Source organism: Cherax quadricarinatus, chromosome 8 (assembly GCF_038502225.1).
Source record: "Cherax quadricarinatus isolate ZL_2023a chromosome 8, ASM3850222v1, whole genome shotgun sequence".
Lineage (NCBI taxonomy): Eukaryota > Metazoa > Arthropoda > Malacostraca > Decapoda > Parastacidae > Cherax > Cherax quadricarinatus.
The window spans coordinates 26632062-26655782 of record NC_091299.1 but is presented as its reverse complement, the minus strand read 5'-3'; the positions used below and the strand labels follow the sequence as shown (position 1 = coordinate 26655782).

The 23721-nt window shown below is 45.9% G+C and overlaps 1 long non-coding RNA gene across 1 annotated transcript; it reads right to left on the bottom strand.

The window, feature by feature from the left end:
• Positions 1-1506: 1506 nt before the first annotated feature.
• Positions 1507-19143, bottom strand: LOC138852439 (uncharacterized). Its single transcript, XR_011391750.1, has 3 exons — positions 19025-19143; positions 13332-13394; positions 1507-1578 (listed from the first exon to the last, which is right to left on the bottom strand). It is a non-coding gene; the product is annotated as an uncharacterized lncRNA (long non-coding RNA).
• Positions 19144-23721: the final 4578 nt, after the last annotated feature.

Here is a 23721-nt window from a genome sequence, read left to right as displayed (position 1 = left end):
ATGTTTGCCACTGACAATGTTTGCCACTGACAGTGTTTGCCACTGACAGTGTTTGCCACTGACAGTGTTTGCCACTGACAATGTTTGCCACTGACAATGTTTGCCACTGACAATGTTTGCCACTGACAATGTTTGCCACTGACAATGTTTGCCACTGACAATGTTTGCCACTGACAATGTTTGCCACTGACAGTGTTTGCCACTGACAATGTTTGCCACTGACAATGTTTGCCACTGACAATGTTTGCCACTGACAATGTTTGCCACTGACAATATTTGCCACTGACAATGTTTGCCACTGACAATGTTTGCCACTGACAGTGTTTGCCACTGACAATGTTTGCCACTGACAATGTTTGCCACTGACAATGTTTGCCACTGACAATGTTTGCCACTGACAATGTTTGCCACTGACAATGTTTGCCACTGACAATGTTTGCCACTGACAATGTTTGCCACTGACAATGTTTGCCACTGACAATGTTTGCCACTGACAGTGTTTGCCACTGACAATGTTTGCCACTGACAATGTTTGCCACTGACAATGTTTGCCACTGACAGTGTTTGCCACTGACAGTGTTTGCCACTGACAATGTTTGCCACTGACAGTGTTTGCCACTGACAATGTTTGCCACTGACAATGTTTGCCACTGACAATGTTTGCCACTGACAATGTTTGCCACTGACAATGTTTGCCACTGACAGTGTTTGCCACTGACAATGTTTGCCACTGACAATGTTTGCCACTGACAATGTTTGCCACTGACAATGTTTGCCACTGACAATGTTTGGCACTGACAATGTTTGCCACTGACAATGTTTACCACTGACAATGTTTGCCACTGACAATGTTTGCCACTGACAATGTTTGCCACTGACAATGTTTGCCACTGACAGTGTTTGCCACTGACAATGTTTGCCACTGACAATGTTTGCCACTGACAATGTTTGCCACTGACAGTGTTTGCCACTGACAGTGTTTGCCACTGACAATGTTTGCCACTGACAGTGTTTGCCACTGACAATGTTTGCCACTGACAATGTTTGCCACTGACAGTGTTTGCCACTGACAATGTTTGCCACTGACAATGTTTGCCACTGACAGTGTTTGCCACTGACAATGTTTGCCACTGACAATGTTTGCCACTGACAATGTTTGCCACTGACAATGTTTGCCACTGACAATGTTTGCCACTGACAATGTTTGCCACTGACAATGTTTACCACTGACAATGTTTGCCACTGACAATGTTTGCCACTGACAATGTTTGCCACTGACAATAAGCCTCAGTTCATGAATTTTCAACCAGTAGACCCGTCAGCTTTTCAATTCCCATAAATTTATCTGCGTTAGGCTGAATTACAATATAAAGTTTACATGAGAAATATGCTAAGTAAAAAAAATCAAAGAATATAATATCCATGCACAAGCTATTGAAGAGTCAATGCTTATGTTAGATCGTGAGGACAGCAGTTGGAGTGTGCAACAAGGTGTTGTAGACTTACCTGGTATTAAGTTGAAGGACTCTCTCCGTTGCCTTCATTACCTCTGCAGCTAACTTGGCTGCTGCCGACCCTCTATAAAGGACAAAGCTATACTGTAATATCGGGGAAGATCTCTACTCATTGACAAATGGGGATTGGAGGATTACTAGGAGGGACAGATACGTCCAGAGAGGGACAACAGGTGACCAACGGAAACAAGATGTGGCTAATGGACTAAAGAGGACGAAGTGTGACCATGGGGGGGACACAGAATGATCAAGGAGGACGAAGTATTACAGAGTGATACAAGGGGTGACCAAGGTAATAAAGGGTGACTAGCACTTATTTCTGCCATTAAATAGTAAATTTTGTAGCGACTACTGAAAGCTGAAAAAGAATAACCAGTTCACACAAAGCTTCTGAATATATGTTAGATAATGAGGGGTCATGAAGGTGCTCGTGATAAACAGACATTAAATTATTGGATGCCATGTTCCACGAAACCCAGCTTCTCATGCTATTCAATTTCGGCTTCAAAAGCAAAATGCCTCTATAATTTAGTCACCTGGGTCACCCTTTGGGAACATTAATATTATTCTTATATTCATAGGGAAGCGCTAAATCTACTGGTGCCTCAACGCCTGGGGAATATAAGGCAATCAAGTTTGATTAAAGAAAATGGAAAATTGTTCCAACTCCTTGAATTAATAGCCTTTAGGAACATCAAAATATCCCATTGAAGGGATATGTTGGAGAAGACATGATTCCTGGAAGTCAGTAGTACTCCAGTGGGTCGTTACTCGGGCACAAAAATTAGGATATTTTTGTGAAGTATCCACAAGAGCATATGGGAAAGACTATCATACACTTAATCAAAATATCAGTCACTTAAAATGTTATTGTCCATTTAATAAAGTCAATTGTGAAAATTTGTGGCAGTTCTTTCACCATTAATTATGTCACTTTGTCAATGTTTTTTTTTATTTATGGTTTTAGATATAAACATCAGCAAAGAGGATTGATGAAGGTAAAATTTTGGTTTATAAGCCAGATTAAATCGCCTGACGAGTTTCTTGATCTTTAATATAATGCTACCAGGTGATCATGAAGATGACCGAGGCATGGACCAGTGCTGCTGCTGACACAGTCCAGGAGGATCATGAAGATGACTGAGGTGTGGACCAGTGATGCTGCTGACACAGTCCAGGAGGATCATGAAGATGACCGAGGCATGGACCAGTGATGCTGCTGACACAGTCCAGGAGGATCATGAAGATGACCGAGGCATGGACCAGTGATGCTGCTGACACAGTCCAGGAGGATCATGAAGATGACCGAGGCATGGACCAGTGATGCTGCTGACACAGTCCAGGAGGATCATGAAGATGACCGAGGCATGGACCAGTGATGCTGCTGACACAGTCCAGGAGGATCATGAAGATGACCGAGGCATGGACCAGTGATGCTGCTGACACAGTCCAGGAGGATCATGAAGATGACCGAGGCATGGACCAGTGCTGCTGCTGACACAGTCCAGGAGGATCATGAGGATGACTAAGGTGTGGACCAGTGATGCTGCTGACACAGTCCAGGAGGATCATGAAGATGACTGAGGTGTGGACCAGTGATGCTGCTGACACAGTCCAGGAGGATCATGAAGATGACCGAGGCATGGACCAGTGATGCTGCTGACACAGTCCAGGAGGATCATGAAGATGACTGAGGCATGGACCAGTGATGCTGCTGACACAGTCCAGGAGGATCATGAAGATGACCGAGGCATGGACCAGTGATGCTGCTGACACAGTCCAGGAGGATCAAGAAGATGACCGAGGCATGGACCAGTGATGCTGCTGACACAGTCCAGGAGGATCATGAAGATGACTGAGGTGTGGACCAGTGCTGCTGCTGACACAGTCCAGGAGGATCATGAAGATGACTGAGGTGTGGACCAGTGCTGCTGCTGACACAGTCCAGGAGGATCATGAAGATGACAGAGGCATGGACCAGTGCTGCTGCTGACACAGTCCAGGAGGATCATGAAGATGACTGAGGCATGGACCAGTGATGCTGCTGACACAGTCCAGGAGGATCATGAAGATGACCGAGGCATGGACCAGTGCTGCTGCTGACACAGTCCAGGAGAATCATGAGGATGGCTGAGGTGTGGACCAGTGCTGCTGCTGACACAGTCCAGGAGGATCATGAAGATGACCGAGGCATGGACCAGTGCTGCTGCTGACACAGTCCAGGAGAATCATGAAGATGACTGAGGTGTGGACCAGTGATGCTGCTGACACAGTCCAGGAGGATCATGAAGATGACTGAGGTGTGGACCAGTGATGCTGCTGACACAGTCCAGGAGGATCATGAGGATGACTGAGGTGTGGACCAGTGCTGCTGCTGACACAGTCCAGGAGGATCATGAGGATGACTGAGGTGTGGACCAGTGATGCTGCTGACACAGTCCAGGAGGATCATGAAGATGACTGAGGTGTGGACCAGTGATGCTGCTGACACAGTCCAGGAGGATCATGAGGATGGCTGAGGTGTGGACCAGTGCTGCTGCTGACACAGTCCAGGAGGATGACCGAGGTGTGGACCAGTGATGCTGCTGACACAGTCCAGGAGGATCATGAAGATGACTGAGGTGTGGACCAGTGATGCTGCTGACACAGTCCAGGAGGATCATGAAGATGACTGAGGTGTGGACCAGTGCTGCTGCTGACACAGTCCAGGAGGATCATGAAGATGACTGAGGTGTGGACCAGTGCTGCTGCTGACACAGTCCAGGAGGATCATGAGGATGACTAAGGTGTGGACCAGTGATGCTGCTGACACAGTCCAGGAGGATCATGAAGATGACTGAGGTGTGGACCAGTGATGCTGCTGACACAGTCCAGGAGGATCATGAAGATGACTGAGGTGTGGACCAGTGATGCTGCTGACACAGTCCAGGAGGATCATGAAGATGACCGAGGCATGGACCAGTGCTGCTGCTGACACAGTCCAGGAGGATCATGAAGATGACTAAGGTGTGGACCAGTGATGCTGCTGACACAGTCCAGGAGGATCATGAAGATGACTGAGGTGTGGACCAGTGATGCTGCTGACACAGTCCAGGAGGATCATGAAGATGACTGAGGCATGGACCAGTGATGCTGCTGACACAGTCCAGGAGGATGACCGAGGTGTGGACCAGTGATGCTGCTGACACAGTCCAGGAGGATGACCGAGGTGTGGACCAGTGATGCTGCTGACACAGTCCAGGAGGATCATGAGGATGACTGAGGTGTGGACCATTGTTGCTGCTGACACAGTCCAGGAGGATCATGAAGATGACTGAGGTGTGGACCAGTGCTGCTGCTGACACAGTCCAGGAGGATGACTGAGGTGTGGACCAGTGCTGCTGCTGACACAGTCCAGGAGGATCATGAGGATGGCTGAGGTGTGGACCAGTGCTGCTGCTGACACAGTCCAGGAGGATGACTGAGGTGTGGACCAGTGCTGCTGCTGACAGTCCAGGAGCATCATGAGGATGACTGAGGTGTGGACCAGTGATGCTGCTGACACAGTCCAGGAGGATCATGAGGATGACTGAGGCGTGGACCAGTGCTGCTGCTGACAGTCCAGGAGCATCATGAGGATGACTGAGGTGTGGACCAGTGATGCTGCTGACACAGTCCAGGAGGATCATGAGGATGGCTGAGGTGTGGACCAGTGATGCTGCTGACACAGTCCAGGAGGATCATGAAGATGACTGAGGTGTGGACCAGTGATGCTGCTGACACAGTCCAGGAGGATCATGAGGATGGCTGAGGTGTGGACCAGTGCTGCTGCTGACACAGTCCAGGAGGATCATGAGGATGACTGAGGTGTGGACCAGTGATGCTGCTGACACAGTCCAGGAGGATCATGAGGATGGCTGAGGTGTGGACCAGTGCTGCTGCTGACACAGTCCAGGAGGATCATGAGGATGACTGAGGTGTGGACCAGTGATGCTGCTGACACAGTCCAGGAGGATGACCGAGGTGTGGACCAGTGATGCTGCTGACACAGTCCAGGAGGATCATGAGGATGGCTGAGGTGTGGACCAGTGCTGCTGCTGACACAGTCCAGGAGGATCATGAGGATGACTGAGGTGTGGACCAGTGCTGCTGCTGACACAGTCCAGGAGGATCATGAGGATGACTGAGGTGTGGACCAGTGATGCTGCTGACACAGTCCAGGAGGATCATGAAGATGACTGAGGCATGGACCAGTGCTGCTGCTGACACAGTCCAGGAGGATCATGAAGATGACTGAGGTGTGGACCAGTGATGCTGCTGACACAGTCCAGGAGGATCATGAAGATGACTGAGGCATGGACCAGTGCTGCTGCTGACACAGTCCAGGAGGATCATGAAGATGACTGAGGTGTGGACCAGTGCTGCTGCTGACACAGTCCAGGAGGATCATGAAGATGACTGAGGTGTGGACCAGTGATGCTGCTGACACAGTCCAGGAGGATCATGAGGATGACTGAGGTGTGGACCAGTGATGCTGCTGACACAGTCCAGGAGGATCATGAAGATGGCTGAGGTGTGGACCAGTGATGCTGCTGACACAGTCCAGGAGGATGACCGAGGTGTGGACCAGTGATGCTGCTGACACAGTCCAGGAGGATCATGAGGATGGCTGAGGTGTGGACCAGTGATGCTGCTGACACAGTCCAGGAGGATGACCGAGGTGTGGACCAGTGATGCTGCTGACACAGTCCAGGAGGATCATGAAGATGACTGAGGTGTGGACCAGTGCTGCTGCTGACACAGTCCAGGAGGATCATGAAGATGACTGAGGTGTGGACCAGTGATGCTGCTGACACAGTCCAGGAGGATCATGAGGATGGCTGAGGTGTGGACCAGTGATGCTGCTGACACAGTCCAGGAGGATCATGAGGATGACTGAGGTGTGGACCAGTGATGCTGCTGACACAGTCCAGGAGGATCATGAAGATGACTGAGGTGTGGACCAGTGCTGCTGCTGACACAGTCCAGGAGGATCATGAGGATGGCTGAGGTGTGGACCAGTGATGCTGCTGACACAGTCCAGGAGGATCATGAGGATGGCTGAGGTGTGGACCAGTGATGCTGCTGACACAGTCCAGGAGGATCATGAGGATGACTGAGGTGTGGACCAGTGCTGCTGCTGACACAGTCCAGGAGGATCATGAGGATGGCTGAGGTGTGGACCAGTGATGCTGCTGACACAGTCCAGGAGGATCATGAGGATGACTGAGGTGTGGACCAGTGATGCTGCTGACACAGTCCAGGAGGATCATGAAGATGACCGAGGCATGGACCAGTGATGCTGCTGACACAGTCCAGGAGGATCATGAAGATGACCGAGGCATGGACCAGTGCTGCTGCTGACACAGTCCAGGAGGATCATGAGGATGACTGAGGTGTGGACCAGTGATGCTGCTGACACAGTCCAGGAGGATGACCGAGGTGTGGACCAGTGATGCTGCTGACACAGTCCAGGAGGATCATGAAGTTGACTGAGGTGTGGACCAGTGATGCTGCTGACACAGTCCAGGAGGATCATGAAGATGACTGAGGTGTGGACCAGTGATGCTGCTGACACAGTCCAGGAGGATCATGAAGATGACTGAGGCATGGACCAGTGCTGCTGCTGACACAGTCCAGGAGGATCATGAAGATGACTGAGGTGTGGACCAGTGCTGCTGCTGACACAGTCCAGGAGGATCATGAGGATGGCTGAGGTGTGGACCAGTGATGCTGCTGACACAGTCCAGGAGGATCATGAAGATGACTGAGGTGTGGACCAGTGATGCTGCTGACACAGTCCAGGAGGATCATGAAGATGACTGAGGTGTGGACCAGTGATGCTGCTGACACAGTCCAGGAGGATCATGAAGATGACTGAGGTGTGGACCAGTGATGCTGCTGACACAGTCCAGGAGGATCATGAAGATGACTGAGGCATGGACCAGTGCTGCTGCTGACACAGTCCAGGAGGATCATGAAGATGACTGAGGTGTGGACCAGTGATGCTGCTGACACAGTCCAGGAGGATCATGAGGATGACTGAGGCATGGACCAGTGCTGCTGCTGACACAGTCCAGGAGGATCATGAGGATGACTAAGGCATGGACCAGTGCTGCTGCTGACACAGTCCAGGAGGATCATGAAGATGACTGAGGTGTGGACCAGTGATGCTGCTGACACAGTCCAGGAGGATCATGAGGATGACTGAGGCATGGACCAGTGCTGCTGCTGACACAGTCCAGGAGGATCATGAGGATGACTAAGGCATGGACCAGTGCTGCTGCTGACACAGTCCAGGAGGATCATGAGGATGGCTGAGGTGTGGACCAGTGCTGCTGCTGACACAGTCCAGGAGGATCATGAAGATGACTGAGGTGTGGACCAGTGCTGCTGCTGACACAGTCCAGGAGGATCATGAGGATGACTGAGGTGTGGACCAGTGCTGCTGCTGACACAGTCCAGGAGGATCATGAAGATGACTAAGGCATGGACCAGTGCTGCTGCTGACACAGTCCAGGAGGATCATGAGGATGACTGAGGCATGGACCAGTGCTGCTGCTGACACAGTCCAGGAGGATCATGAAGATGACTGAGGTGTGGACCAGTGCTGCTGCTGACACAGTCCAGGAGGATCATGAAGATGACTGAGGTGTGGACCAGTGCTGCTGCTGACACAGTCCAGGAGGATCATGAAGATGACTGAGGTGTGGACCAGTGCTGCTGCTGACACAGTCCAGGAGGATCATGAAGATGACTGAGGTGTGGACCAGTGCTGCTGCTGACACAGTCCAGGAGGATCATGAAGATGACTGAGGTGTGGACCAGTGCTGCTGCTGACACAGTCCAGGAGGATCATGAGGATGACTGAGGTGTGGACCAGTGATGCTGCTGACACAGTCCAGGAGGATCATGAGGATGACTGAGGTGTGGACCAGTGATGCTGCTGACACAGTCCAGGAGGATCATGAGGATGACTGAGGTGTGGACCAGTGCTGCTGCTGACACAGTCCAGGAGGATCATGAAGATGACTGAGGTGTGGACCAGTGCTGCTGCTGACACAGTCCAGGAGGATCATGAAGATGACTGAGGTGTGGACCAGTGCTGCTGCTGACACAGTCCAGGAGGATCATGAGGATGACTGAGGTGTGGACCAGTGATGCTGCTGACACAGTCCAGGAGGATGACCGAGGTGTGGACCAGTGATGCTGCTGACACAGTCCAGGAGGATCATGAGGATGGCTGAGGTGTGGACCAGTGCTGCTGCTGACACAGTCCAGGAGGATCATGAGGATGACTGAGGTGTGGACCAGTGCTGCTGCTGACACAGTCCAGGAGGATCATGAAGATGACTGAGGCATGGACCAGTGCTGCTGCTGACACAGTCCAGGAGGATCATGAAGATGACTGAGGTGTGGACCAGTGATGCTGCTGACACAGTCCAGGAGGATCATGAAGATGACTGAGGTGTGGACCAGTGATGCTGCTGACACAGTCCAGGAGGATCATGAAGATGACTGAGGCATGGACCAGTGCTGCTGCTGACACAGTCCAGGAGGATCATGAAGATGACTGAGGTGTGGACCAGTGATGCTGCTGACACAGTCCAGGAGGATCATGAGGATGACTGAGGTGTGGACCAGTGCTGCTGCTGACACAGTCCAGGAGGATCATGAAGATGACTGAGGTGTGGACCAGTGCTGCTGCTGACACAGTCCAGGAGGATCATGAAGATGACTGAGGTGTGGACCAGTGCTGCTGCTGACACAGTCCAGGAGGATCATGAAGATGACTGAGGTGTGGACCAGTGATGCTGCTGACACAGTCCAGGAGGATCATGAGGATGACTGAGGTGTGGACCAGTGATGCTGCTGACACAGTCCAGGAGGATCATGAAGATGGCTGAGGTGTGGACCAGTGCTGCTGCTGACACAGTCCAGGAGGATCATGAGGATGGCTGAGGTGTGGACCAGTGATGCTGCTGACACAGTCCAGGAGGATGACCGAGGTGTGGACCAGTGATGCTGCTGACACAGTCCAGGAGGATCATGAAGATGACTGAGGTGTGGACCAGTGCTGCTGCTGACACAGTCCAGGAGGATCATGAAGATGACTGAGGTGTGGACCAGTGATGCTGCTGACACAGTCCAGGAGGATCATGAGGATGGCTGAGGTGTGGACCAGTGATGCTGCTGACACAGTCCAGGAGGATCATGAGGATGACTGAGGTGTGGACCAGTGATGCTGCTGACACAGTCCAGGAGGATCATGAAGATGACTGAGGTGTGGACCAGTGCTGCTGCTGACACAGTCCAGGAGGATCATGAGGATGGCTGAGGTGTGGACCAGTGATGCTGCTGACACAGTCCAGGAGGATCATGAGGATGGCTGAGGTGTGGACCAGTGATGCTGCTGACACAGTCCAGGAGGATCATGAGGATGACTGAGGTGTGGACCAGTGCTGCTGCTGACACAGTCCAGGAGGATCATGAGGATGGCTGAGGTGTGGACCAGTGATGCTGCTGACACAGTCCAGGAGGATCATGAGGATGACTGAGGTGTGGACCAGTGATGCTGCTGACACAGTCCAGGAGGATCATGAAGATGACCGAGGCATGGACCAGTGATGCTGCTGACACAGTCCAGGAGGATCATGAAGATGACCGAGGCATGGACCAGTGCTGCTGCTGACACAGTCCAGGAGGATCATGAGGATGACTGAGGTGTGGACCAGTGATGCTGCTGACACAGTCCAGGAGGATGACCGAGGTGTGGACCAGTGATGCTGCTGACACAGTCCAGGAGGATCATGAAGTTGACTGAGGTGTGGACCAGTGATGCTGCTGACACAGTCCAGGAGGATCATGAAGATGACTGAGGTGTGGACCAGTGATGCTGCTGACACAGTCCAGGAGGATCATGAAGATGACTGAGGCATGGACCAGTGCTGCTGCTGACACAGTCCAGGAGGATCATGAAGATGACTGAGGTGTGGACCAGTGCTGCTGCTGACACAGTCCAGGAGGATCATGAGGATGGCTGAGGTGTGGACCAGTGATGCTGCTGACACAGTCCAGGAGGATCATGAAGATGACTGAGGTGTGGACCAGTGATGCTGCTGACACAGTCCAGGAGGATCATGAAGATGACTGAGGTGTGGACCAGTGATGCTGCTGACACAGTCCAGGAGGATCATGAAGATGACTGAGGTGTGGACCAGTGATGCTGCTGACACAGTCCAGGAGGATCATGAAGATGACTGAGGCATGGACCAGTGCTGCTGCTGACACAGTCCAGGAGGATCATGAAGATGACTGAGGTGTGGACCAGTGATGCTGCTGACACAGTCCAGGAGGATCATGAGGATGACTGAGGCATGGACCAGTGCTGCTGCTGACACAGTCCAGGAGGATCATGAGGATGACTAAGGCATGGACCAGTGCTGCTGCTGACACAGTCCAGGAGGATCATGAAGATGACTGAGGTGTGGACCAGTGATGCTGCTGACACAGTCCAGGAGGATCATGAGGATGACTGAGGCATGGACCAGTGCTGCTGCTGACACAGTCCAGGAGGATCATGAGGATGACTAAGGCATGGACCAGTGCTGCTGCTGACACAGTCCAGGAGGATCATGAGGATGGCTGAGGTGTGGACCAGTGCTGCTGCTGACACAGTCCAGGAGGATCATGAAGATGACTGAGGTGTGGACCAGTGCTGCTGCTGACACAGTCCAGGAGGATCATGAGGATGACTGAGGTGTGGACCAGTGCTGCTGCTGACACAGTCCAGGAGGATCATGAAGATGACTAAGGCATGGACCAGTGCTGCTGCTGACACAGTCCAGGAGGATCATGAGGATGACTGAGGCATGGACCAGTGCTGCTGCTGACACAGTCCAGGAGGATCATGAAGATGACTGAGGTGTGGACCAGTGCTGCTGCTGACACAGTCCAGGAGGATCATGAAGATGACTGAGGTGTGGACCAGTGCTGCTGCTGACACAGTCCAGGAGGATCATGAAGATGACTGAGGTGTGGACCAGTGCTGCTGCTGACACAGTCCAGGAGGATCATGAAGATGACTGAGGTGTGGACCAGTGCTGCTGCTGACACAGTCCAGGAGGATCATGAAGATGACTGAGGTGTGGACCAGTGATGCTGCTGACACAGTCCAGGAGGATCATGAGGATGACTGAGGTGTGGACCAGTGATGCTGCTGACACAGTCCAGGAGGATCATGAGGATGACTGAGGTGTGGACCAGTGCTGCTGCTGACACAGTCCAGGAGGATCATGAAGATGACTGAGGTGTGGACCAGTGCTGCTGCTGACACAGTCCAGGAGGATCATGAAGATGACTGAGGTGTGGACCAGTGCTGCTGCTGACACAGTCCAGGAGGATCATGAGGATGACTGAGGTGTGGACCAGTGATGCTGCTGACACAGTCCAGGAGGATCATGAGGATGACTGAGGTGTGGACCAGTGATGCTGCTGACACAGTCCAGGAGGATCATGAGGATGACTGAGGTGTGGACCAGTGCTGCTGCTGACACAGTCCAGGAGGATCATGAAGATGACTGAGGTGTGGACCAGTGCTGCTGCTGACACAGTCCAGGAGGATCATGAAGATGACTGAGGTGTGGACCAGTGCTGCTGCTGACACAGTCCAGGAGGATCATGAGGATGACTGAGGTGTGGACCAGTGATGCTGCTGACACAGTCCAGGAGGATCATGAGGATGACTGAGGTGTGGACCAGTGATGCTGCTGACACAGTCCAGGAGGATCATGAGGATGACTGAGGCATGGACCAGTGATGCTGCTGACACAGTCCAGGAGGATCATGAAGATGACCGAGGCATGGACCAGTGATGCTGCTGACACAGTCCAGGAGGATCATGAAGATGACCGAGGCATGGACCAGTGATGCTGCTGACACAGTCCAGGAGGATCATGAAGATGACCGAGGCATGGACCAGTGATGCTGCTGACACAGTCCAGGAGGATCATGAGGATGACTGAGGTGTGGACCAGTGATGCTGCTGACACAGTCCAGGAGGATCATGAGGATGACTGAGGTGTGGACCAGTGATGCTGCTGACACAGTCCAGGAGGATCATGAGGATGACTGAGGCATGGACCAGTGATGCTGCTGACACAGTCCAGGAGGATCATGAGGATGACTGAGGTGTGGACCAGTGATGCTGCTGACACAGTCCAGGAGGATCATGAAGATGACTGAGGTGTGGACCAGTGATGCTGCTGACACAGTCCAGGAGGATCATGAGGATGACTGAGGTGTGGACCAGTGATGCTGCTGACACAGTCCAGGAGGATCATGAGGATGACTGAGGTGTGGACCAGTGCTGCTGCTGACACAGTCCAGGAGGATCATGAAGATGACTGAGGTGTGGACCAGTGCTGCTGCTGACACAGTCCAGGAGGATCATGAAGATGACTGAGGTGTGGACCAGTGCTGCTGCTGACACAGTCCAGGAGGATCATGAAGATGGCTGAGGTGTGGACCAGTGACACAGTATTGAACTACCACATACACCACCAACGCGTGATCTCTCGAACACGTGAGGCTACCATCTTTATATTGGTATTCCAGGAATCGTAACAAAACGTAAATATACAGATAATGATAGAAACCACTGTAGCACACTTGGACGCTGAATCTTTACTTCATGTCACATGGCTTCTGATGCTAGCTGAAGTGGGTCTAAATCTTTATAAATAGGGGTTTTACTTGCCTGGGTATTGTGTAAATATTGGAAGAGAAGCAGCGACTTACTTGTCAGCCAACAGTTGCCTGGACAGGTTGAGGATCTCCTCCAACATCCACGACGTGGACCCCCTGACGAGGCACAACACGGGAAACATTGTTATGACATTACGCTACCCTACAGTAAACGCAACTCAGTCTTACCATACACTAAATAACAAAAAATGCACAATACCGTGACTGGAACGATACACAAATAACCCGCACATAAAAGAGAGAAGCTTAGGACGACGTTTCGGTCCGACTTGGACCATTGACAAAGTCAATGGTCCAAGTCGGACCGCTTCTCTGTTTTATGTGCGGGTTATTTGTGTAATTTACTATACACTGTTAACAAGAAATGAAAGAAAAGTGAATTTGGTAGGTAGCTTACCCTGCCCTAGTTGTAACTGGAACAATTATTTTTATTGTTATTTTAGAAAGAAGAGCTAAACTAGAGTCATACATCTCTTGAGAAATGGGAGGTAGCTCAGATTCCTACATTAGGAGGTCTTCAACAGTACCAAGGCAATTCTTCCTTTCCTTTAAAGAGTTATCTACGATTAAAGGTGATCAGCTAGGAACAGAGAAGCAATATAATATACGGCAGCGAATGTAATTACATGACTTTATAATTAACAGCATTATGGTGAGAGATCATGTTTACTCAGTACTTGAATATCTCAACAGTTACTGGAGTTTCTTACACTCAGTACTGGAGTTTCTTACACTCATTACTGGAGTTTCTTACACTCATTACTGGAGTTTCTTACAATCAGTACTGGAGTTTCTTACACTCATTACTGGAGTTTCTTACACTCATTACTGGAGTTTCTTACACTCATTACTGGAGTTTCTTACACTCATTACTGGAGTTTCTTACACTCAGTACTGGAGTTTCTTACAATCAGTACTGGAGTTTCTTACAATCAGTACTGGAGTTTCTTACACTCAGTACTGGAGTTTCTTACAATCAGTACTGGAGTTTCTTACAATCAGTACTGGAGTTTCTTACACTCAGTACTGGAGTTTCTTACAATCAGTACTGGAGTTTCTTACAATCAGTACTGGAGTTTCTTACAATCAGTACTGGAGTTTCTTACACTCATTACTGGAGTTTCTTACACTCATTACTGGAGTTTCTTACACTCATTACTGGAGTTTCTTACACTCATTACTGGAGTTTCTTACACTCATTACTGGAGTTTCTTACACTCATTACTGGAGTTTCTTACACTCATTACTGGAGTTTCTTACACTCATTACTGGAGTTTCTTACACTCATTACTGGAGTTTCTTACACTCATTACTGGAGTTTCTTACACTCATTACTGGAGTTTCTTACACTCATTACTGGAGTTTCTTACACTCATTACTGGAGTTTCTTACACTCAGTACTGGAGTTTCTTACAATCAGTACTGGAGTTTCTTACACTCATTACTGGAGTTTCTTACACTCAGTACTGGAGTTTCTTGCACTCAGTACTGGAGTTTCTTACACTCAGTACTGGAGTTTCTTACACTCATTACTGGAGTTTCTTACACTCATTACTGGAGTTTCTTACAATCATTACTGGAGTTTCTTACACTCAGTACTGGAGTTTCTTACAATCAGTACTGGAGTTTCTTACAATCAGTACTGGAGTTTCTTACACTCATTACTGGAGTTTCTTACACTCAGTACTGGAGTTTCTTACAATCAGTACTGCAGTTTCTTACAATCAGTACTGCAGTTTCTTACAATCATTACTGGAGTTTCTTACACTCAGTACTGGAGTTTCTTACACAATCAGTACTGGAGTTTCTTACAATCATTACTGGAGTTTCTTACACTCAGTACTGGAGTTTCTTACAATCAGTACTGGAGTTTCTTACAATCAGTACTGGAGTTTCTTACAATTATTACTGGAGTTTCTTACAATCAGTACTGGAGTTTCTTACACTCATTACTGGAGTTTCTTACACTCAGTACTGGAGTTTCTTACACTCAGTACTGGAATTTCTTACAATCGGTACTGGAGTTTCTTACACTCAGTACTGGAGTTTCTTACAATCAGTACTGGAGTTTCTTACACTCAGTACTGGAGTTTCTTACACTCAGTACTGGAGTTTCTTACAATCAGTACTGGAGTTTCTTACACTCAGTACTGGAGTTTCTTACACTCAGTACTGGAGTTTCTTACACTCAGTACTGGAGTTTCTTACACTCAGTACTGGAGTTTCTTACAATCATTACTGGAGTTTCTTACAATCAGTACTGGAGTTTCTTACAATCAGTACTGGAGTTTCTTACAATCAGTACTGGAGTTTCTTACAATCAGTACTGGAGTTTCTTACAATCAGTACTGGAGTTTCTTACAATCAGTACTGGAGTTTCTTACACTCATTACTGGAGTTTCTTACACTCATTACTGGAGTTTCTTACAATCAGTACTGGAGTTTCTTACACTCATTACTGGAGTTTCTTACACTCATTACTGGAGTTTCTTACACTCATTACTGGAGTTTCTTACAATCAGTACTGGAGTTTCTTACACTCATTACTGGAGTTTCTTACACTCATTACTGGAGTTTCTTACACTCATTACTGGAGTTTCTTACACTCATTACTGGAGTTTCTTGCACTCAGTACTGGAGTTTCTTACACTCATTACTGGAGTTTCTTACAATCAGTACTGGAGTTTCTTACACTCATTACTGGAGTTTCTTACACTCATTACTGGAGTTTCTTACACTCATTACTGGAGTTTCTTACACTCAGTACTGGAGTTTCTTACACTCATTACTGGAGTTTCTTACACTCAGTACTGGAGTTTCTTACACTCATTACTGGAGTTTCTTACACTCATTACTGGAGTTTCTTAAACTCATTACTGGAGTTTCTTTCACTCATTACTGGAGTTTCTTACAATCAGTACTGGAGTTTCTTACACTCATTACTGGAGTTTCTTACAATCAGTACTGGAGTTTCTTACAATCAGTACTGGAGTTTCTTACACTCAGTACTGGAGTTTCTTACACTCATTACTGGAGTTTCTTACACTCAGTACTGGAGTTTCTTACACTCAGTACTGGAGTTTCTTACAATCATTACTGGAGTTTCTTACAATCAGTACTGGAGTTTCTTACAATCAGTACTGGAGTTTCTTACAATCAGTACTGGAGTTTCTTACAATCAGTACTGGAGTTTCTTACAATCAGTACTGGAGTTTCTTACAATCAGTACTGGAGTTTCTTACACTCATTACTGGAGTTTCTTACACTCATTACTGGAGTTTCTTACAATCAGTACTGGAGTTTCTTACACTCATTACTGGAGTTTCTTACACTCATTACTGGAGTTTCTTACACTCATTACTGGAGTTTCTTACAATCAGTACTGGAGTTTCTTACACTCATTACTGGAGTTTCTTACACTCATTACTGGAGTTTCTTACACTCATTACTGGAGTTTCTTACACTCATTACTGGAGTTTCTTGCACTCAGTACTGGAGTTTCTTACACTCATTACTGGAGTTTCTTACAATCAGTACTGGAGTTTCTTACACTCATTACTGGAGTTTCTTACACTCAGTACTGGAGTTTCTTACAATCAGTACTGGAGTTTCTTACAATCAGTACTGGAGTTTCTTACACTCAGTACTGGAGTTTCTTGCACTCAGTACTGGAGTTTCTTACACTCATTACTGGAGTTTCTTACAATCAGTACTGGAGTTTCTTACAATCAGTACTGGAGTTTCTTACAATCAGTACTGGAGTTTCTTACAATCAGTACTGGAGTTTCTTACACTCATTACTGGAGTTTCTTACACTCAGTACTGGAGTTTCTTAAATTCATTACTGGAGTTTCTTACACTCAGTACTGGAGTTTCTTACACTCATTACTGGAGTTTCTTACACTCAGTACTGGAGTTTCTTACACTCATTACTGGAGTTTCTTACACTCAGTACTGGAGTTTCTTACACTCATTACTGGAGTTTCTTACACTCAGTACTGGAGTTTCTTACACTCATTACTGGAGTTTCTTACACTCATTACTGGAGTTTCTTTCACTCATTACTGGAGTTTCTTACAATCAGTACTGGAGTTTCTTACACTCATTACTGGAGTTTCTTACAATCAGTACTGGAGTTTCTTACAATCAGTACTGGAGTTTCTTACACTCAGTACTGGAGTTTCTTACACTCATTACTGGAGTTTCTTACAATCAGTACTGGAGTTTCTTACACTCATTACTGGAGTTTCTTACAATCAGTACTGGAGTTTCTTACACTCATTACTGGAGTTTCTTACACTCAGTACTGGAGTTTCTTACACTCAGTACTGGAGTTTCTTACAATCAGTACTGGAGTTTCTTACAATCAGTACTGGAGTTTCTTACACTCAGTACTGGAGTTTCTTACACTCATTACTGGAGTTTCTTACAATCAGTACTGGAGTTTCTTACAATCAGTACTGGAGTTTCTTACACTCAGTACTGGAGTTTCTTACACTCATTACTGGAGTTTCTTACACTCATTACTGGAGTTTCTTACAATCAGTACTGGAGTTTCTTACACTCATTACTGGAGTTTCTTACACTCATTACTGGAGTTTCTTACAATCAGTACTGGAGTTTCTTACAATCAGTACTGGAGTTTCTTACACTCATTACTGGAGTTTCTTACAATCAGTACTGGAGTTTCTTACAATCAGTACTGGAGTTTCTTACACTCATTACTGGAGTTTCTTGCACTCAGTACTGGAGTTTCTTACACTCAGTACTGGAGTTTCTTACACTCAGTACTGGAGTTTCTTACACTCATTACTGGAGTTTCTTGCACTCAGTACTGGAGTTTCTTGCACTCAGTACTGGAGTTTCTTACACTCAGTACTGGAGTTTCTTGCACTCAGTACTGGAGTTTCTTACACTCATTACTGGAGTTTCTTACACTCAGTACTGGAGTTTCTTACAATCAGTACTGGAGTTTCTTACAATCAGTACTGGAGTTTCTTACACTCATTACTGGAGTTTCTTACAATCAGTACTGGAGTTTCTTACAATCAGTACTGGAGTTTCTTACACTCATTACTGGAGTTTCTTGCACTCAGTACTGGAGTTTCTTACACTCATTACTGGAGTTTCTTACACTCAGTACTGGAGTTTCTTACAATCAGTACTGGAGTTTCTTACACTCATTACTGGAGTTTCTTGCACTCAGTACTGGAGTTTCTTACAATCAGTACTGGAGTGTTTTCTTGCACTCAGTACTGGAGTTTCTTACAATCAGTACTGGAGTGTTTTCTTACACTCAGTACTGGAGTTTCTTACACTCAGTACTGGAGTTTCTTACAATCAGTACTGGAGTGTTTTCTTACACTCAGTACTGGAGTTTCTTACACTCAGTACTGGAGTTTCTTACACTCAGTACTGGATTTTCTTACACTCAGTACTGGAGTTTCTTACACTCAGTACTGGAGTTTCTTACACTCAGTACTGAAGTTTTTTACACTCACTACTGGAGTTTCTTACACTCAGCACTGGAGTTTCTTACACTCACTACTGGAGTGTTTTCTTACACAGTCTGCCTGTGGGTGTGTGTGTGTACTGACGTATATGTGGTTGCAGGGATCGAGTCACAGTTCCTGGCCCCGTGTGTCTGTGTGTGTAATATATATACAGAAGCCAATGACGTAATCAAAACAAGAAAGATGTATGTATAATAAGAGATCGATGCAGACCTGTCTGTCCAGTCGCCAACCTCCGACGTGGATGCTGCACCACCTTGGTCACTGCTGCTGCTGATGCTACTGTGTGGCTGGGACGTAGCGGCATCACTCTCCTCCGTCATTACTGCTCTGAATATAAACAAAATAGAAACTTAGACCACAGTACATTGAGATACCTTATAATACTCACAATTATACTATGTTAGGAGAAAATCGAAGAAATATTTTTTTAACTCCGTGAGATTCGCGGACAATATGGTACCGACCTCAGGATCCAAAATTAATTACTTAGTTATGATATACCAGCAAACAACGGGAGACAAAAACAGAACAAGAATATCATTCAGGAGCCTTAACATTGTATCAATCGCATCTGCTAGAAAAATGACAGGATGGATAATGAGAACCTTCAAAACTAGGGAGGCCAAGCCCATGATGACACTCTTCAGGCCGCTTGTTCTATCTAGGCTGGAATATTGCTGCACACTAACAGCACCTTTCAAGGCAGGTGAAATTGTTGACCTAGAAAATGTACAGAGAACCTTCACGGCGAGCATAACGGAGATAAAACACCTCAATTACTGGGAGCGCTTGAAGTTCCTGAACCTGTATTCCCTGGAACGCAGGCGGGAGAGATACATGATTATATACACCTGGAAAATCCTAGAGGGACTAGTACCGAACTTGCACACGAAAATCACTTACAACGAAAGTAAAAGACTCGGAAGACGATGCAACATCCCCCTAAAGAAAAGCAGGGGTGTCACTAGCACGTTAAGAGACAATACAATAAGTGTCAGGGGCCCGAGACCGTTCAACTGCCTCCCAGCATACATAAGGGGGATTACCAATAGACCCCTGGCTGTCTTCAAGCTGGCACTGGACAAGCACCTAAAGTCGGTACCTGACCAACCGGGCTGTGGATTGTATGTTGTACTGCGCGCGGCTAGCAGTAACAGCCTGGTTGATCAGGCCCTGGTCCACCATTAGGCCTGGTCACAGACCGAGCCACAGGGGCGTTGACCCTCGGAACTCTCTCCAGGTATACTCCAGGTATACGTGCCGTGAAAGACACCATTACTGAACAACCTTTTAAAAATTCCGCACTCCAGCAGGATTACTGCAGGAGTGCAGTAATATATTTAGTATACGTTTATAATTATTTTCTTGTATTTTTCGTAACATTTCCTATTTCTGTAATATTTAGTTTATATTCTAGATTCCTGGACAAGCAGGGAAATCCCGGAACGGGTGGGGGTTGAACCCATGGCAAGTGAGTCCTAAAACTCAGGGGTCAGTGCGTTAACCACTGGGTCAGCTGGCTCGGTTATTACGATTTCGTGAGTCATGAAAGCAGAGGAAGTTCTGTGGGGGTGAGAAGACGAGGATCAGCGACCCAGGACCCAGAGCTAGATCTGTAACAGTCAACGTTAAGTAATCAAACTGTTATAATAGCAACCATAATACTGGATACTGGAGTTTCGCAGGGAAGTGTCCTTGGTCCCCTGCTCTTCCTCATTTACATCAATGATCTTCCAAACGTATCCCAACACCTAAAACCCATTCTCTTTGCTGACGACACGACTTTTGTCATCTCCCACCCTAATCTTGCCACCCTCAACACCATTGTTAACGAGGAGCTGATCAAAATATCGACTTGGATGACAGCCAATAAACTTACGCTTAACACTGGCAAAACCTACTATATTATGTTTGGTAGCAGAGCAGGTGTTGCGCAACTTAACATTAAGATCGACAACACTCTAATTGCCAGACATAGTGAGGGCAAATTCCTTGGCCTATACCTTGACAACAACCTAAATTTCAGCACCCATATCCAACATAACAAAAAAAGTATCCAAAACGGTGGGGATCCTCTCCAAGATACGATACTACGTGCCGCAAACTGCCCTTCTCACACTATACCATTCACTTATATATCCATACCTCACCTATGCTATCTGTGCTTGGGGTTCAACTGCAGCAACACACCTAAAGCCAATAATAACCCAACAAAAAGCTGCAGTAAGAATAATCACTAAATCCCATCCCTGGCAACACACCCCCCCTCTTCATAGATCTAAACTTACTCCCTGTTCAGAACATCCACACTTACTACTGTGCAATCTATATCTACAGGACCTTAAATTCCAATATTAACCTTGACCTAAAATGCTTTCTTGATAGTTGTGACAGGATCCACAGGCATAACACCAGACACAAACATCTCTATGACATTACCCGTGTTCGACTAAACCTTTACAAAAATTCTATGTATTTCAAAGGACCTAAAATCTGGAACACCCTACCTGAAAACTCTAGAACTGCAGACACATTCATCACTTTCAAAACTACAGTTAGAAAACATCTTATCTCCCTGATACACCCCGACATCTAACTACATGATAACCACCTGGTGGTTCAAAATTACACTCACTCACCCACTGACTATAAACCCAGAAATACTAATCTTAATCTTAAAATAATAAATCCTAACTAGTCATAAGTTTGCCTATGATACTCAAATATAGACACCTTGTATTGTGCCAAAACAAAAGCATTCACATTGCTAAACTCGCAAATTATGATGTAGTCTCTTAGCCTTAATACCATAATCTGTAAGGATTTAATGTTAAGAATTAATCTAAGTCTGCTCGAAATGCCTAGCCATGCTAGGTGTCCTAGTGGCCCCTTCTGTAATTAGTATTTTATAACATGTAAACCACAAAATACCCAAAACCTGTAAACCCCACATTGTAACCATTATAGAGAATAAACTTGAACTGAATTGAATTGAATTGAATAATTATAACCGGGAAAGCCAGTGGAAGGCCTCTGCCAGACGACACAAGCTCCAGCTGTGGGTCATCATTATGACTAAGACCCGCATCAAGAAACACTTGTTCCGTGTCCTGACATACCTTACCTAACCTAACCTGTCGATGATTGTCACATTTAAAAGGTGGAAGACCAGTTAACGTAGAGGCACTGGTGTACTGAGTTCTGACCTTAAATTCACTTGCAGGGTGAACTGGGAGACAATCTGCCGTCTCAGCTTACATGCAGACTCGGCATGAATATTTTAATAAACCTTGAATCAAACTGCGCAGTAGATATTGTAGCCCTTCACGTTTTACAAAACCTTTGCTACAACAGCACCAACAGTACAATCGAGCCATTTTCAGTACTCCCCGACGGCAGTGATGTGCTGTCAACATGAACCCTGCTAGCAAAACTGAGAATCTGTATCGACTAATGACAAAAACACGAAGACGCGCGTGTGTGTGTGGGAAAAACAGAGCAGAAAAGTGCTGATGATAGACTTATTGACAGTTTTATAACAGCGTATCACTGACAGTTTTTGTTAAGGGAAGTCAGTCTTTGGTTTCTTTATATATAAATATATATATATATATATATATATATATATATATATATATATATATATATATATATATATATATATATATATATATATATATATATATATATATATGTCGTGCCGAATATGTAAAACTGGTCAATTAGCAAGAACTCATTTAAAATTAAGTCCTTTCTGAAATTTTCTCTTATATGTTTAAAGATATATTTTTTTCATTAATGTTAATGTAAAAATTTATAATTTTGCACCAGAAGAATCTTAGAAAACTTACCTAACCAAAACCTGTAAACCCCACATTGTAACCATTATAGAGAATAAACTTGAACTGAATTGAATTGAATTGAATAATTATAACCGGGAAAGCCAGTGGAAGGCCTCTGCCAGACGACACAAGCTCCAGCTGTGGGTCATCATTATGACTAAGACCCGCATCAAGAAACACTTGTTCCGTGTCCTGACATACCTTACCTAACCTAACCTGTCGATGATTGTCACATTTAAGCCTAACCCATCTAAATATATTTTAGATTTGTTTACAATAATTTAATACTAAACAAACACAGTGAAATATATTTTTTTTCGTTAGGTTCAGAATGATTATGGCGAAATTATTGCATACAGAAATTTTCACTTGTCCTATATGGCAAGATGAGCGTTGCTATTTAAGACAAGATCGCAAGTTCTGCCTATTCGGCACGACATATATATATATATATATATATATATATATATATATATATATATATATATATATATATATATATATATATATATATATATATATATATATATATATATATATAGGGAGGTACCACCTCTAGAACTGTTATAGGGACCCTCATCCTCAGAGAAAAGAATAAACTTGCTTCAGGGAAAACTCAAGGTTCTCCCTGAAGCTGTTTGAGAATTTGCTCCTACCACCCCCTATATTTTATATATATATATATAAATATATATATATATATATATATATATATATATATATATATATATATATATATATATATATATATATATATATATATATATATATATATATATGTCGTGCCGAATAGGCAGAACTTGCGATCTTGTCTTAAATAGCAACGCTCATCTTGCCATATAGGACAAGTGAAAATTTCTGTATGCAATAATTTCGCCATAATCATTCTGAACCTAACGAAAAAAAATATATTTCACTGTGTTTGTTTAGTATTAAATTATTGTAAACAAATCTAAAATATATTTAGATGGGTTAGGCTTAAATGTGACAATCATCGACAGGTTAGGTTAGGTAAGGTATGTCAGGACACGGAACAAGTGTTTCTTGATGCGGGTCTTAGTCATA